This window comes from Cynocephalus volans, chromosome 1, assembly GCF_027409185.1.
Source record: "Cynocephalus volans isolate mCynVol1 chromosome 1, mCynVol1.pri, whole genome shotgun sequence".
Taxonomy (NCBI): domain Eukaryota; kingdom Metazoa; phylum Chordata; class Mammalia; order Dermoptera; family Cynocephalidae; genus Cynocephalus; species Cynocephalus volans.
In genome coordinates, this window is record NC_084460.1 from 245,011,635 (window position 1) to 245,028,868 (window position 17,234).

The 17,234-nt window shown below is 39.8% G+C and overlaps 1 protein-coding gene and 1 pseudogene across 1 annotated transcript in view; both read right to left on the reverse strand.

Moving 5' to 3' along the window:
- Nucleotides 1-17,234, reverse strand: part of PDE11A (phosphodiesterase 11A) — a 393,277-nt gene that overhangs the window by 133,685 nt on the left and 242,358 nt on the right. The window lies entirely within an intron of this gene.
- LOC134365003 (U4 spliceosomal RNA) lies at nucleotides 16,889-16,957 on the reverse strand (annotated as a pseudogene).

Below are 17,234 nucleotides of genomic sequence, written 5' to 3' on the forward strand. Positions count from 1 at the left end.
TTCAAAGAAGCACTTCAGATAACCATGTGGGCCGTATGTCTATTATCATGGCCTTTGGAATATAGCTGTCATAAAAATAGTTTCAAAAATCTAAGAAGGACTCAAACTTTTTGAATTAAAAGTAGAATAAAAGATACCTGCTGAACCTGGGGTAATAAATAAAATAGTTAATTGCCTGAGTGACTTCCGTATTGCCTGGTTTTGAGCTATTACATAAGAAGAGCTACAATTGTAGTTCAGATCAACATATAATTCTAGAGTACGTACTATACGTAAGCCGTTGTAATAGACACTTTGGGCTTCTTTTCCCTATCGTGGCAAGTAGATATTGTTTGAGGCCTCAATTTGATTTGATTGCTAGTAGTTGTATGAAGCTGAAAATGATGGTTGAAGCTTCAGGAGAAGCTCAGCAGGAAGGTGTACTGTGATTGATTAGCAATGTCTTCTACAGGCTTTGGGAAGGAAGAGTGGTGGTAGGTGTGTTACGCATTTGCAATCACTGGAAACATAAGAATATAAGAAACGACCCTTTAGGTCAAGCCCATTCAATCCAGGACTGTCTTAATGAAAGAGATGTTAAGATATATTTTGAGAAAATCATGGATTTCCCAATTTAAATGACTAGGGATGTACCTAAAACATAGATATAACTTTGATGTTGATTTTCAATTTCATTTTTTATTAGGCAAGATTTGTACTGGCAATAAACCTATTAGCTCTGTGGCCAGCCTCTGGTCCTCTGTGATATAAGAAATAGTGACCTTCTCAGATAAGATGATAAAAGCTCTCCATTTAACTAGAACAAACTAGTAGAGGGTACTAGAAACTGCAATTATGAGAAAATACTAAGTTCTTACTGGATCAATCTTATTGGGCACTTAAATGTATAGTCTTCTTGGCTTTGGAAAAAACAGGTTCAAAATTTATATCAAAACAGGAAGAAAATAAAAGTGTCTACCAAATTGTGTTCAGAGAGAATGTGAGTAAAAATGGCTTTCCAAAGAGCTTGGTGGACTGAACTACTCCTTGCCAACAATGTTCCCCAACAGGAAGGTTAGAGTTCTAGGTCAATGTGAGACCTTGCCCATCTTGGCTGGATTCTCTTTTAATTCAACTTCTTCACAGAATATACATGCCATTTTTGCATTTTGTTTCATTCAAAATACAAACTTAGGCATTTGCATTTCAAAACTATGGAGGCAACCAACCTCTCCAGTGGTTTGAGAGCCCTGCATTCGGATGAGGGATACATTCACCACTTACTCTCCCAAATCAGACTTAATGTAACCATTCCATGGCATTACCCACATTAAAATTTCAATATAAGTGCATAGTTCAGATATGTTTGTCTTCTCAAAGCTCATGTGGAAATCTGATCCCCAGTGTGGCAGTGTGGGGAGCTGTTTGGGTCATGGGAGCAGATCCCTCATGAATGGATTAATGCTCTCCATTAAGTGTTTGGGGCGGGGTTAGTGAGTGAGTTCTCACTCTGCCTATTAGTTCCCATGAGAGCTGGTTGTTCAAAGGAGCCTGGCACCTTCCCTCCCTCTCTCTCTTGCTTCTTCTTGCCGTGTGATCTCCTTGCACCCGCTGGCTGCCTGCCATGAGTAGAAGCAGCCTGAGGCCTGTGCCACATGCTGCTGTCCCAGAATTGTGAGCCATATAAGCCTCTTTTCTTTATATATTACCCAGTCTCAGCTATTCTGTTACAGCAACACAAAAACAGGCTAATGTATTTAGTAACCATGCTCCAAATCTCAATCTAATTTACAAAAGCAAGCTGTTAAAATGCTTTCATAATTACAAGTACTACCTATTAGCTAGTATATAATGATGACACTGACATTAACTTGGCAGCTTCCTAACCTACCTTTTACCTATTGCACATAAGTTGCTAAATATCAGTACCTGTGCCTTTGCCAGAGGATAACATATCTTGTATTACATAAATCTTCATGTTTAATAGGTACTATGCAATGACATCCAAATTATTATCTATGGCAGATTAAGAAGACCACACATTCTTTGACACTTTTCCTATGACAGGTATAGTCCACCTTCCTGTGACAGGTGAAGTCCACCTTCCCCTCAACTCTGGGGGGGTGGGGGTTGTGTTTGCTTCCCCAATTACATAATATGGAACAGTGATGCTGTGTCAGTTGGGCTGGGCCCAGGACTTAAGAGACTAGAAGCTTCTATTTCCTGGCTCTTGAAATATTCTCTCTTGTGGCCGTGAATCACTGTTTATGAGGTTCATTTACCCTGTGAGAAGCTCCAGCCACATGGAGAAGCCTGAGGATAAAACACTGAGTGGAAGGAGAGATGGACTAAGGAGCACCATGAAGCCACATGAGAGTGAGAGAAGAAGCCCTCCTGAAATGGATCTTCCAGCCCCAGACACCCCAGCTGACACCAGGTGCATCAGAGACAAACCAGCCATCCTCGCCTTTCTGAAATTCCTGACCCATAAGATCACAAGCAAAATAAAATGATTGTGTGTTTTAAGCCACTAAATTTTCAGATAGTGGTTAAAAAGCAATAAACAAACAAAACATCATCAGCTTTCCACTATAGCTTGCTACCATCCACCATGCACAGATTTCTGTAATTAGGTGTCAGCAAAAGCTTCCTTGTCTTTCAGAATTTAGGTAAAATTGGCTTGAACCTCTAAACCCATGAAATACTATTAGAATTCAAAGACGTTTAAAAAATATCTGCAAATTCCTGGCAGGTATATATATATATATATATATATATATATATATATATATATATATATATATATATACACATATATATATTCTTACCTTAGCCTTTAAATTCCTATGCATTCTAGTGCTGTATCTGTTATACAATCATCACATTAAGTGTGAAATTCAGTTCCCTCCTCCATTTACACACACACACACACACACACACACACACTCACATCAAGCATTCCTAAGTCCAGTACAGTGTGAATTCTTTCTCTCTCTCTTTCTGAAAAGACAAATGGTGGAGTTACATCAAAACAAAGCAAACACCTTCAAATGAAATTTCAGCTTCACCCTTCTCAAAACATTTTTTAACCCTGCCACTAATGGGGCATTTTGCTGAACACGTAGAGTCTCTCCAATATAACCTTCTCTTTTTCCTTTTCTCTTCTCTCCTTACAATTCAAATGTAATAATAAATTCTCTGGATTTCTCATACGGTATGGTTTTCCACATCCTCTGATTGCTGGAGGCAGTCAGTATCTATCTCCTTTTAATCTGTAGTACATGAAGAGGGCTTGTCAAGGATTTTACCATAGAATTCCTTCTTTAGGAGGAATCCTGGGGCCTACGGGTAGATAACTTTTCACTCACTTGACACACTTCAGAAGTTCTCATATGTGTCTGAAGTCATTTATTAGCTTGTCCTTCTCAAACATATGCACGCATCAGAACACAGATGGGTGGGTCCTGCCTCTAGTGCCTGACTCAGCAGGTTTGGGGTGGGGTCTGAGAATTTGCATTTCTAACAAGTTCTGAGGTAGTGCTGATGCTATGGGTCTAGGGAACGACACTGTGAGAACCAGTGGTCTAAAGCCTGACCATGAATTCCACATTAAAAATGTCTGGATAGAGTGCTGTACAGGGGGTGACTGGTTGGATGTAGGGGTGAACAGAGAGGAGAGAGAAAAAATTTGTCTGAGTTTTCTCTCAAACCCTATTTGAATTAAATATTTAAGAGAGCTGAATATGTTTCCTTAGTTTTATTCTATTAATTATACTTTTCATGATTGGATTTCTGTTCATTTCTTAATTATGTTAAAAATACAAAGCAAAAATGCTTAGTTTCAGTGAATATCAGTTTAGAGACCTTTTACTTATGAAAGCAATCTGATTAAGATCTTGTTTAAAAAGTGAAATAAAGGACATCAATTCTACTGTATTTTCTGAGCACAGAAGTCAGAATTCAGCCCCTGAATTGCCACTGCTTGTAGAATGACCTCGTTGTCTCTCCATCTACAAGGGTCAGTAGTAGGAATTGATCTGTGAATTAATTGCTTTATGATTATCTACAGTGATTCTAAAGGCAGGCCATTTCCTTTCATTTAGTAAAATTTTGTTTTCTTAATTTGTTACTGCTTAGTATGGGAACACTGGGAGGCAGTATAGCTTAGCCTTTGAGCATATGGAATTAAGTGTTGAATTGCTGAGCTCATAATCCTGGCTCCAGTAGCTCTGTAATCTTGGCTTAATTGCTCAACCTAAGTCTCAGTTTCCTCATTAATAAAGGGGGAGAAATATCTGCATTTTCCAGTCATGTTTCACTGGACAGAGCAAGTTACAGGGCTCCATCTAACTTTAAGGGAGTGAGGAAGTGTGACCCTAGCATCGTCTACCAAGGGAGAGAACTAGAAATATTTGGTGATGAGTTCTAATGGTTACCACGATGGGTTGGGCAATCAAACAGTAAGTTGTGTCAGAATTGCGTCTAAAATCAGAGCAAATGAGTCCAATGTATGAACTCTAGCATGTGAATTTTGTGGTTTATTCAACTTTTGCTCACTTCCTGGTTCTCTTTCTGTGTTTCAGAGTTGTGTTTATTAAATAGGACCTCCAAATATGTGATATGGTAGTATATGCTTATTAAATATTGTTTATATTTAACACATGTAGTACATATTGTAAGACTGGCCCGAAAGCGCGAATCTTACTCGTTGGGAAGGCTCATCTCGCAAAGACCAGGAGACACAGATCGCTGCAATCAAGCAAGAGGTTTTTTTATTTCCAGCATGCTGGGGTCACTCCATCTTCAGGACAGAAACGGCCCCGAGCTCTTAACTCAAGCATCTTTTATACAGTTTGGTAGGCAGACTTTGGTAACAGGATGGGTTGTACCCCATTTATTGGCCACCTTAAGCAATTTTTAAAACCATTGGGCTTTTAGCTTTTGGCGGGCAAAAGAAGGACTGAGGTATTGACCAATGGTCTACTCCTCCCTTCCCCCCTCTTTCCTCTCTTGGTGTTCAAAGATAAGGAACTGGTCATGCTGTTCCTGGAATCGGGTAAGCATACTCCCTTCCTGGAACTGGGTGTACTTCGGGCGGTTTGGGAAGTCCCACCCACAGGCCGAAGTACGGTTTGGGAAGTCCCACCCACAGGGGCTTGTAAAACCTTGTGCAAGCTAATTACAGAAGCAGAAAAGCTAGTCAGTTAATATTCAAGGGTGGGGGAAGGGGTTCAGGTCCACAATATAGTATATGATCATTAAATATTGTTGCACTGATTAAACACATTCTGAAACCTATAGAAGAAAATTATTAGAAGTGAAGGATAATGATTGGCTTGTTTCTGTTACATAACTTTCAGGAAATGCTAAGTTATTAATTTCAATCATTTAAATGTCCTTCGGGTGAAAGAAATAGCCTATTTCTTTTGAAAAAGTTGCATGTGGTAATGATTCTTCTGATTTTTCTAAGTTCTTAGTGGTCTTTCATAAAGGATCTCAGCCATTAACACTTAAATTAAAAAGGGTTTTATGATTAATTCTTAGTGTGATTCAACACGACTCTATACATATGCATATTGAACTATAATTTATAACTGTTTCAAAATAAGTGTTCCGTTCCCACAATTGCATTACATCCCACATTCAAAACAGTAAGGCTGTTTTTCTTAATCATGCAGGTTATTAAATATATTAATGTTTCATAAATGCTTTTCTAATGAACTACTTGCTTGCTGGTTTTCTTGTTTGCTAATAAGAACAGAGGAGAACATCTCATTCTTTTGGACTAATTGATCAACTTAGATTGGTTATTGCTGTTTCTAAAACAACTATAATATGTGCCAAAGGTTTTTCAAATCTATAATTTATACATCTGGAACGGTTAGTAGTCTAATTTCTGGGTATCCTATTATTAAATATTTGTATATATTATTTTCTATACCTCTCCCCCTATGGTTTTTGCATAATCAACAGGAAAACCATGGCTTATTATTTGAGAGAGAGAGACGAGTTGCTTATTTGCATTGGTTACACAGAAACACTTCATGTTCAAAGAGGTGTGGCTTTGCTGGGAGCTTTCTCAGCGTGAAAGGAATAAGGAGAAACCAGGCCTAGTTTGGGCCACTGCCAATCTGACTAGGGCCACAGGGGTGACTTGGCGACATGGTGGGACGTAAGACTGAAAAGGGCAATTTCCAATCTGTCTAGGCCAATGCTTGTGGCCATGGAGATCAGATTAGATTTGAGTCAGTCAGGGAATAGTATCAATTCTGTACTGATGAATAAAACATTCATTCAACCAAGACATAGCTATTAAGGACATAATTCTGCCCAGCACTGTGCATATGGCCCCTGACTTAATGGAACTTCTGTTTCAGCAGTAAAGACAGACATTAAACATGCTGAAATAATTGCTACAAAGTCAAGTTGAAAAATGCTGCAAGACAATGGGGGGGAGGTGGGAAGAGTGTGGGGAGGTGGCAGGAAAGTTGGTTAGTGGCGGCCTCTCTGAGAAGATGGTATTTAAGCTGAGACCTGGGGGAAAAAAAGGAACCAGTGAGGCCATGGGGTAGAGGAAAAGCATGTGGGGCAGAAGGAGAAGTAGCCTTGACGTGGTAACCTGAGCAGCGTGAGTGAGGCAGGGGAGCCCTGAGATGAGGTGGGAGAGCTGGGCAAAGGCCAGGTCATCCAGGGCCCAGGAGGCCCAAAAAGGGTTTTATTGCAGTCAATGAGAAGCCACTGAAGAGTTTTAGACAAGAGACTGACGTGATCTGGCTAGTTTGACTTTGGAAGCCCCTTATAAGCCCCTCGTCAATTGCACCCCCCCTCAGAGGTGACCACCACTCTGACTTTTGCGGCATTCATTTCATTTCTTATGTTACATAGTTCTGGATGTTTTTGAACTTTCTCAAATGGATCCCAGTTACACGTAGAACATGACTGGTTGCTGTGTGGAGGATGGATTGGACATGGGCACAAGTGGATGTGGGAGAGAGAGAATGATGGGGGACTAGGATGGTGGAACAGACCCCGATTTGAGGAGACAATGCACAGGGACCTGGGAAAACGAGTCCTGTTTAGGGAGAAAAGGACCAGAGCCACAGGAGTGCTCACCCTGTGTCCCAGTCCCTGCTGGCAGGGAGGGAGCCATACACTAGAGGTCCAGAGAAAAAGAGGGAGAAAGGGCATGAGAGGCTCCCATACACGCAAAGTGGCCCCCCACACAGGGAGGCTGCTTCCCTCTGCTCATGTGACTACCTGGAGCTCTGGTACCCACACCGCTGTGCTGCAGGGAACAGGTGAGCTGACCTGTCCCAGAATCTAGCAGCTAGAAGGAAGGGAAGGGGCTCAGCCACTTTTTGATTCATGGCTTGGCAGGACTGAAGCTGCAGGTGGTGGATTTTATTACCTAAATCTGAGGTGGGGTTGGGTACCAGTACTATGAAACACATGCCTTTAAAGATTTCTCAGTCAACAAATATCTATTGAGTCTCAACTCTGTTTTAGGAATTATTCTAAGAGCTGAGGATATACCAGTGAACAAGAGACAAAAATCCCCGCCAACAGGAATCTTATAGTCTCAGGTGGGGAGACAGAAAAAACAAACAACACCTACATAGGTTAAAAAAAAGATAGTGTGTTGAGTGATGATGGGTGCTATGGAGAAAAACAAAGCAGGAAAGGGAGGTTGGTGCATGGGGGCAGGGGTGAGGGGCTCTTCAAATTTAAATAGGACCCTCTGGGAAGGTTCTACTGAACAGGGTAAATAAAACCTAAAGTTGCAGAGGGAGCAAGGCATGTGGATATCAGGATGGAGAGGGTGCAGGGTGCGAGTGCAAAGGCCCTGTGGCAGGCATGTACCCCGCTTGTTCAAGGAACAGCAAGGAGCTCAGTGGGACAGAGTGTGTGAGGGGAAGAGTAACGGGAGATCAAAGAGGGGCCAGGGGTTAGATCATGGAGGTTTTGGAAGCCATCGTTTGGCTTTTGGTTAAAGCAAGTAAGTGTAGCTACTTGGTAGGGATAAGAAAAATTTCCCAGAGGCCCATGCAGTTGAGCCCAGTGCCTTTGCTAAATTAAGGAGCCATTTCCCTTCTTTTCAAAGAGAGGAAAGCAGCTGCTCCCTCACCTCTGCCAAGCACAGGGACTGCTGTTAACTGCACAGACCCATATGAGATGTTTTTTTCTTTGGGCTAATCTCATTCCTTGGCGATCTGGGTATGAGTCCCATCTCACCACAACCCACAGACAAATGCCTGCTGTTTGTCAGTGTTGTCTGATTTTTAAAATGGCACTTGGGCCTTTATTTTTATTTCATTCCACAGGATGGATTTAATCATTTGTGGGGAATTGAATGTGAGGTTCAGAGACGGGTCTAATGGTGCCAAATTTGGAGTTTCTGGGTGATGGGAAGATTGCTTTTTTGTGGGAAACACTTTTTGAAAGAGATGTGTTAAAATAGAGGGTTCGAAAACTTACCTGTGCTCATCACCTGGTGGCATTCAATGATAGAGAATGGGCTAGACCAGATAAATGTTTCTCCAGTCTCTGTTCTGGGTCCAACTCCTGGGTTGATGTTCTGGTTGGGTCCCTTTTGCTTCCTTCCAAGAACAATTCTTCTGGTTATAGTGATGATTACCTGCTTGGGCTCAGCTGGTGCAGAGTTTGTCAGTGTATATGATCTTCACTTTTAGGGGACTGAGAAGATGGGAGGAGGGGCTTTCACACTGCTTTGTCTCTAGGTCTAATCAAGGACCTTTTGAAATGCCTTCTTGTGCGTCTAAAGCCAGGCTTTTCCTCTTTCCACTTCGTAGGGGATTGAAGATGACCTCAAGCAGTTTTATCCACAAGGTAAAAGAGGAAATATGGGTCCACCTCCTAAGACCTGGTTTGATGAGGACTCTGCATCACTGAATACTTTTAGTAAGTTAGTGAGGGCCATGTGAAACAAACATCCCACAGGTGTCCCCTGAGGATTGTAGATAATTTAAAGTTTACGGTTAGTTATTTAACTTACCCCATATATATACATACACACACACACATATATATACACATATGCATTTTACCCCCATATACAAATGTATACACATATTTTTAATTGTTTTATAATTTTAGCTATGGTAAGCCTGTTTGGAAAGACCTCACTGAGACTTTAAAAGCCACAATGAAGGCAGGTGCTGGGGTAGTTAGAGGAGCCTGGTTAGAGTCTTTGTGATGCTCAGACAACTGACCTGTGAGAGCTATACTGCCCAAGACCCTGGCAGCCCGAGTTCTTGACAGGCCCCAAGCTTTGAAGGGCTTTACTCTGGCTCTCTGGCTTTAGCCCATCCCCTGGGGAGAAAAGTCCATGGATCCTTGAGGACATGTCACCCAGATTATGTTCCAGGCACCCTGAGTTTCCTCAGGTACCTCCAAAGCCCCAAGCCCATTGCCAGGACCTGCATGGACTTCTTCCCCAGAACTGGCCTCTAAATGCAGCACGTCTGTATGGGGGCTGTTAGTGGCACTGTGGACAATTTGGAACGTTCAGGGTACAAGGCTCATATATAAGTACAAACCTGGCACACTCAGAATGGTGATTGGGGAGAAGGGAGGTGGGTAACTGCAATCTCTTCTAAATGGTTTATAGGCTTGGTTCCAACCAGCTGGATCCAGGTGTGATTTACCGCCTTTTGAAAGCAACATCCCTGTACTGCCCCCTGTATTAAAGCACTGTCAAGATACTGAGCACTGCACCTAAAGTGAATGCCAGTTTCTCATTTGGCTGATTGTAAACCTGGGTGTTTCACACATCTGGGTTTCACAAATGAGAGAAGCTGGCAGGTTAGGACATGGCTATTCCACTATAGAAGGCTGTTCTCTTTCTCACACTGTGGAGTAATTGACCTGAGTCAACTAACTTAGACTCAGCATTTGATTCAGACAGGACAGAATTAAGGATTGGGCTGCTGAAGCTCAACACAGACCCTGGCTGTTACTCCTGGAACCTGTACTGTAAAGCAACAAGCATTAGGGTTGGAAGGAGCAGTTTTCTTACTAAGTTAGAAGATTTTTGTGAAGGAAAAGAGGAGTCAGGGGACAATACATTTTCCAAGGGTGATTTATTCAGCTTGAGCTTTTAAATCAATGGGATCTTCTTCATTATTTGTCCCTTAATCACTGTCATCACAGTCTTATTAACCAGAAGCATGCTCCCTGATGTAGAAAGCAGGCCCTTTATGTTGGTGCTCTTCCCACTTTCATCTGCCAGCCAAGGATTCCAGTGAGAAATGTAGTCCTGCAATTGATAAATCATTTCCCCAAGGACACCTTGCAGGACAGTTTGCACTAGATGGCCCTTTGAAACAGACAGACCTCAGCTTTGAATCCCGGCTCTGCTACTAGATGTGCAACACAAGCCGCAAAAACTCCTCTCAGCAAGTTCCCAACCTTTGTGAGCCTCAGTTTGCTCATCTGTCAAAAGGGAATGATATTGTCTACTCCATACTGTTTTGGTGGAGGTTCAATGAAATATAAACATAAAGTATGTAATAGATTACCTGACACATGATAAGCATTCAATAAATATAACATTTTAAAAAGCACCAAGAGTTGTTACTCTAAATTCTTTGTCTGTCATTTCAAAGACTTCCTGTTCTATTGGATCTAGCACTTGAGAGTTATTATTTTCCTTTGGTGGTGATGTACTTTCTTGATTTTTCATATTTCTGGTATCTTTCCTTTGGTGTTTTGTCATTGTGACCAGGGGTATCACAGTCTACTTGTTTCACCCTGATGTTTGTCTTGGATCCTGAAGGGACTACCACTTCTGGTCAGCAGGAACTAGCCTGGGCTGGGGTTCCCACTGTGCCTGCCTGCTCTGGGACAGCTGGCTCGGTGTGGGGAGGTCCCAAAGCTCTCTCCCAGAGGTGGGGGACCAGCCTGGTCTGAAAGTCCCACCCTGCCTGCCTTCAAGAAAACTCAGTTAGACAACATGATGAAATGAGAAAAAATATAATGGATCTGAAAGAAGAAATGTACAAAGAAATCAATGCCTTGAAAAAGAATGTAACTGAGCTTGTGGATCTGAAGGATTCATTCAACAAAATAAAAAACACAACAGAGAGTTTAACCAGCAGACTTGAACAAGCAGAAGAGAGAATTTCTGACCTTGAAGACAGGCTGTTTGAATTAACACAGGCAGAATAGAAAAAAGAAAAAAGAATCAAAAACATTGCAGAAAATCTAAGAGAGACTACAGACAACATTAAGTGCTCACATATTCAAATCATGGGTATTCCAGAAAGGGAGGAAAAAGGAAATGGCATTGAAATCATATTCAATGAAATAGTAGCAGAAAATTTCCCAAGTATAGGGAAAGTCACAGATCTCCAGACTCAGGAAGCCCAAAGATACCTCCAAACACATTCAACACAGAAAGATCTTCTCCAAGACATATGATAATCAAACTGGCAAAACTGGAAGACAAAGAGATAATCTTAAAAGCTGCAAGAGAGAAGCAGCAAGTCACCTATAAGGGAGCGCCAATTAGAATAACATCAGACTTTTCATCAGAAACCCTAAAAGCCAGAAAAGAATGGGATGATATATTCAAAACACTAAAGGACAAAAATTGCTGGCCAAGAATACTTTACCCAACAATGCTATCCTTCCAAAATGAAGGATAAATAGTATATTTCTCAGACAAATAAAAACTGCGGGAGTTCACTACCACATGACCAGCCCTACAAGACATATTCAAGGAAGTACTGGGCTTGTTAACACAAAGACAACCATCACTGCCATGAATACTCAAGAAAGAACAATACCTACCAGCAAACAAAAATGCTAACAAAAGAGAAAATAAAAGAGTTTATCTATCATCCCAAGGAACCAACAAATACAGAATACAGACAGAAAATTAGAAAGAAAGGAACAAAAGGGACTTAAGACATCTAAACAAAAATTAGCAAAGTGCTAGGAGTAAATCAACACCTTCCAGTAATAACTCTAAATGTAATGGGATTAAATTCCCCATTCAAAAGACACAGACTGACTGACTGGATTAAAAAGATGGACCCAACAATACGCTGTCTTCAAGAGACTCACTTGACCTGTAAAGACAAACATAGACTAAGAGTGAAAGGATGGAAAAAGATATACCATGCAAACAGAAATGAAAAATGAGCTGAAGTAGCTATTCTTATATCAGATAAAATAGACATTAAAGCAAAAAACATAAAAAGAGATAAAGAAGGCCACTATATAATGACAAAAGTATCTATCCATCAAGAAGACATAACAATCATAAATATATACACACCCAATGTCAGAGCAGTCAGATTTACACAGCAAACACTATTAGATCAAAAGAAAGAGATAGACACTAATACCATAATAGTGGGGGAACTGAAGAGCACACTCTCATCTTTGGACAGATCATCTAGGCAAAAAATCAATAGAGAAACACAAGATCTAAACAGTACTTTAGACCTATTAGACTTGGCAGATATCTACAGAACATTCCATCCAACAACTTCAGAATATTCATTCTTCTCATCAGCACATGGAACATTCTCCAGGATAGACCACATGTTAGGTCACACATCAAGTCTTAACAAATTCAAAAAAATTGGAATTATTCCATGTACTTTTTCTGATCACAATGGATTAAAACTAGAAATTAATAATAAGTGAAACTCTGGAAACTATAAAAACACAGGGAAATTAAACAACATTCTGCTTAATGATACATGGGTCCAAGAAGAAATTCAACAGGAAATCAAAAAATTTCTTGAAACTAATGAAAATAATGACACATCATACCAAAACCTGTGGGGTACTGCAAAAGCAGTATTAAGGGGGAAATTTATTGCATTAAATGTTTACTTCAGAAGAATGGAAAGATGACAAATAAACAACTTAACACTTCACCTTAAAGATCTAGAACAACAAGAACAATCCAAACCTCAAGTTAGTAGATGGAAGGAAATAATTAAGATCAGAGCAGAATTAAATGAGATAGATCCCCCCCAAAAGATCAAAGAAACAAAAAGTTGGTTTTTTGAAAAGATAAATAAAATCAACAAAACTTTAGCAAGATTAACTAAGGAAAGAAGAGAAAACTCAGGCCAATATCCTTGATGAATATAGATGCAAAAATCCTCAATAAAATACTAGCTAACAGAATACAGCAACACATACACAAAATTATACACCATGATCAAGTGGGATTCATCCCAGGGATGCAAGTTTGGTTCAACATACACAAATCAATAAATGTGATATACCACATCAATTAAAGCAAAGACAAAAATCATATGATTATCTCTATAGAGGCTGAAAAAGCATTTGACAAAATTCAACATTCTTTCAAGATAAAGACTGTCTACAAGTTAGGCATAGATGGAAAGTATCTTAACATAATTAAAGCTGTATACGATAAGCCCACCACCAATATCATCCCAAACCGGGAAAAGCTAAAAGCTTTTCCCTTAAAAACAAGAACTAGACAAGGATGCCCACTCTCACCACTCCTATTCAACATAGTGTTGGAAGTACTAGCCAGAGCAATCAGAGAAGAGAAGGAAATAAAAGGCATACAGACTGGAAAGGATGAAGTCAAGCTGTCCCTGTTTGCAGATGATATGATCCTATATATTGAACAGCCTAAAGCCTCCATAAAAAAACTCCTAGAGTTGATAAATGATTTCAGCAAAGTTGCAGGATACAAAATCAACGCACAAAAATCAGTAGCATTTCTATACTCCAACAGTGAACATGCAGAAAAAAGAAATCAAGAAAGCTAGCCCATTTACAGTAGCCACCAAAAAAATAAAATACTTAGGAATAAAGCTGACCAAGGATGTGAGAAATCTCTACAAAGACAACTACAAACCACCATTGAGAGAAATTAAAGAGGACACAAGAAGATGGAAAGATATCCCTTGCTCTTGGATTGGAGGAAGTAACATTGTGAAAATGTCCATACTACCCAAAGTGATCTACAGAGTCAATGCAATCCCTGTCAAAATCCCAATGACATTTTTCTCTGAAATGGGAAAAGCTATCAGACAATTATATGGAACAACAAAAGACCATGCATAGCCAAAGCAATCCTGAGCAAAATAAATAAATAAATAAATAAAGCTGGAGGCATAACACTACCTGACTTTAAACTATATTACAAAGTTATAATAACTAAAACAGCATAGTACTGGCATAAAAATTGACACATGTATCAATGGAATAGAATAGAGAACCCAGAAATCAATCCATATGCCTACAGCCATCTGATCTTTGACAAATGCAGCAAATCTACATTCTGGGGAAAACACTGCCTTTTCAACAAGTGGTGCTGGGTAAAGTGGATATGCATATGTAGGAGAATGAAATCAGATCTGTACCTATCACCATATACCAAAATCAACTCAAAATGGATTAAAGAATTAAATATACATCCTGAAACAATAAAACTCCTTAAAGAAAACATAGGGGAAAGACTCCAGGAAACAGGAGTGAGTACAGACTTCATGAATAGGACCCCAAAAGCACAGGCAACTATAGTAAAATTAAACAAATGGGATTATATCAAACTAAAAAGCTTCTGCACAGCAAAAGAAACAATCAACAGAGTAAAAAGACAACCAACAGAGTGGGAGAAAATATTTGCAAAATGTACATCTGACAAAGGATTAATATCCAGAATATATAAGGAACTCAAACAACTTTACAGCAAAAAACCAAATAATCCAATTAAAAAATGGGCAAAAGAGCTGAATAGGCATTTCTCAAAGGAAGATATATGAATGGCCGACACAAGAAAAAATGTTCAACCTCACTCAGCATCCAGGAAATGCAAATCAAGACCACTTTGAGATACCATCTCACCCCTGTTAGGATGGCTAATATCTAAAAGACTGAGAATGATAAGTGCTGGAGAGGTTGTCGAGAAAAAGGAACTCTCACCCACTGTTGGTGGGGCTGCAAAATGGTGCAGCCTTTATGGAAAATGATATGGAGGTTCCTCAAACTATTACAGATAGATCTAGCATATGATCCAGCTATCCCACTGTTGGGAATATACCCAGAGGAATGAAAATCATCATGTCGAAGGTATACCTGTTCTCCAATGTTTATTGCAGCTCTATTTACAATAGCCAAGAGTTGGAACCAGTCCAAATGTCCATCATCTGATGACTGGATAAGGAAACTGTGGTATATCTACACAATGGAATACTACTCTGCTATAAAAAAGAATGAAATACTACCATTTGCAGCAACATGGATGGACTTAGAGAAAATAATATTAAGTGAAATGTCAGGCACAGAAAGAGAAATACCACATGTTCTCACTTATTTGTGGGAGCTAAAAATAAATAAATACACAAACAAATCAGGGGGGGGGGGGAAGAAGACAGAATAACCACAAAAATTCCTTGAACTATTTAAGCCAAGTGAATAGATATGATGAGTGGGGGAGAGGTGGGGGGGAGAGGAATGGGTAAACGGGCATGAAAATCAACTACATTGTATATTGAGAAGTAAAATAAGAATAAAATAAAATAAAATAAAATAAAAATAAAAGCACCAAGAGTAACATAACAAAAATAGAAAAAGAAAGTAAACTAATGAAAGAAAAAATTTTAAACAAATAAGCCAGAATAAGTGCATCTAACTAATAATAATGGTTGCCATGGGGACTACATTAAGTTACTCCAAACATTGTGCTGTGTTAGGGAACTTTTGTCCAGGATCTTGGAGCACATTCCTTAGACCACGGCAGTGGTGGCAAATCATCTGAGGGTGAATTTGATTTTGGAAAATCACCAAAAATCACTTAACAGGAAATAAAATAAAAACACAGTCAACTTTCTGTTAAAAAACAAGTATAATTATGAAGTACTTAGATTAGTTTTCTCTCCATAGTTGCCAGAATGATCTCTCTAAAATGTCAAATCAGTCATGTTCCTCTCCTGCTGAAAACCCTTCAATGATTCTCTACCAGTTTTAGAACCAAGTTCAAATCCCTTCATGTAGTGCAAGCATCCTCTGTGCTCTGGCCCCTGCTTCCTTCCTCTACCCTCAGTGTGCTTCTCATGCTAGCTGTACTAAGATGCTGGAACTGCCCTGAACAGCATGCTACCTCAGTCCTCCCTACTGTCACCCATGACTTTCCTTCTGCCTGAAGCACTCCTGCTAGTTGTCTTTCCCAATAATACAGCTCACTGTCCCCTGTCACTGAGGAGGTGCCATCTCTGCAAAGCGGTTCTGACTGAGCTAGATGGCCCCCCTCCATGCTTCCCTAATACTGCACCTACCTCTTCCCTGGAACTCATCACACTGTACAGTAATCACACTCTCACTTGCCTCTATCCTCTACTAGTCTGAAATTAGGTAAAGTATTGTATTATGTCTTTTGAAAGTTACATAATCATAGTCTACTCCATATTGTTTTGATGAGCATTAAGTGAGTTCTTGGCACACAGTAGGTGATCCATTCATTCCATTAATGATTATCTCACAAACCCCACAGTTTCCATTAAAGTGTTTCTGAAATATTTAAACAACGATAGGATTATTAGAAGAAGTGTATGGAGTCCCTTGCTGACTACTTGCAGGGAAGCACCACTGTGCACACCCATAAGTTCTTTTTGGCTGCTATTAAGAAATTACCTTATTGGGTTTTGGTATAAAATAATATTTGATAAATAAAGTAGTTGTGAAAAATAACTCAAATTATAAAGTGTCCGTGAGTATATATCCTGAGAATATAAATATATTGAGATAAATAAATAATTGAATAAACAAACAAACAAATAAATGATTAGAAGAGACAAATATAGAAGGGCTCTAAATAATTTATGTGCACACTTCCTCCTGGAGGAGGTGGAGCCTAACTCCCCATGCCTTAGGTGTGGCTGTGCATTGTGACTTCAATCAGCAATAATTGTTCCTCAGATAAACCTCATTGGCTACGACATTGCCACTGCGCCAAGCTTGTTGCGTTATGACTTCCTCTCAAAGAGTACAGTATGAAAACAGGGAAAAAAAATAACTTCATGAGAGGAAACCTGACAAAGTCTACCTCATCCAGGTGATCAAGGTTAACACCAACAGTGACGTCATTGTGATTGTGTGTGCCCTTGAAGCGATGTGATGAGAACGGCACTTCACCTCTGTGGTCTTCTTCCCCAAACCCATAACGTCAGTTTAATCATGAGGAAAACATCCGACAAATCTCAGCAGAGGGACATTCGGCAATACCTAACCAGTAT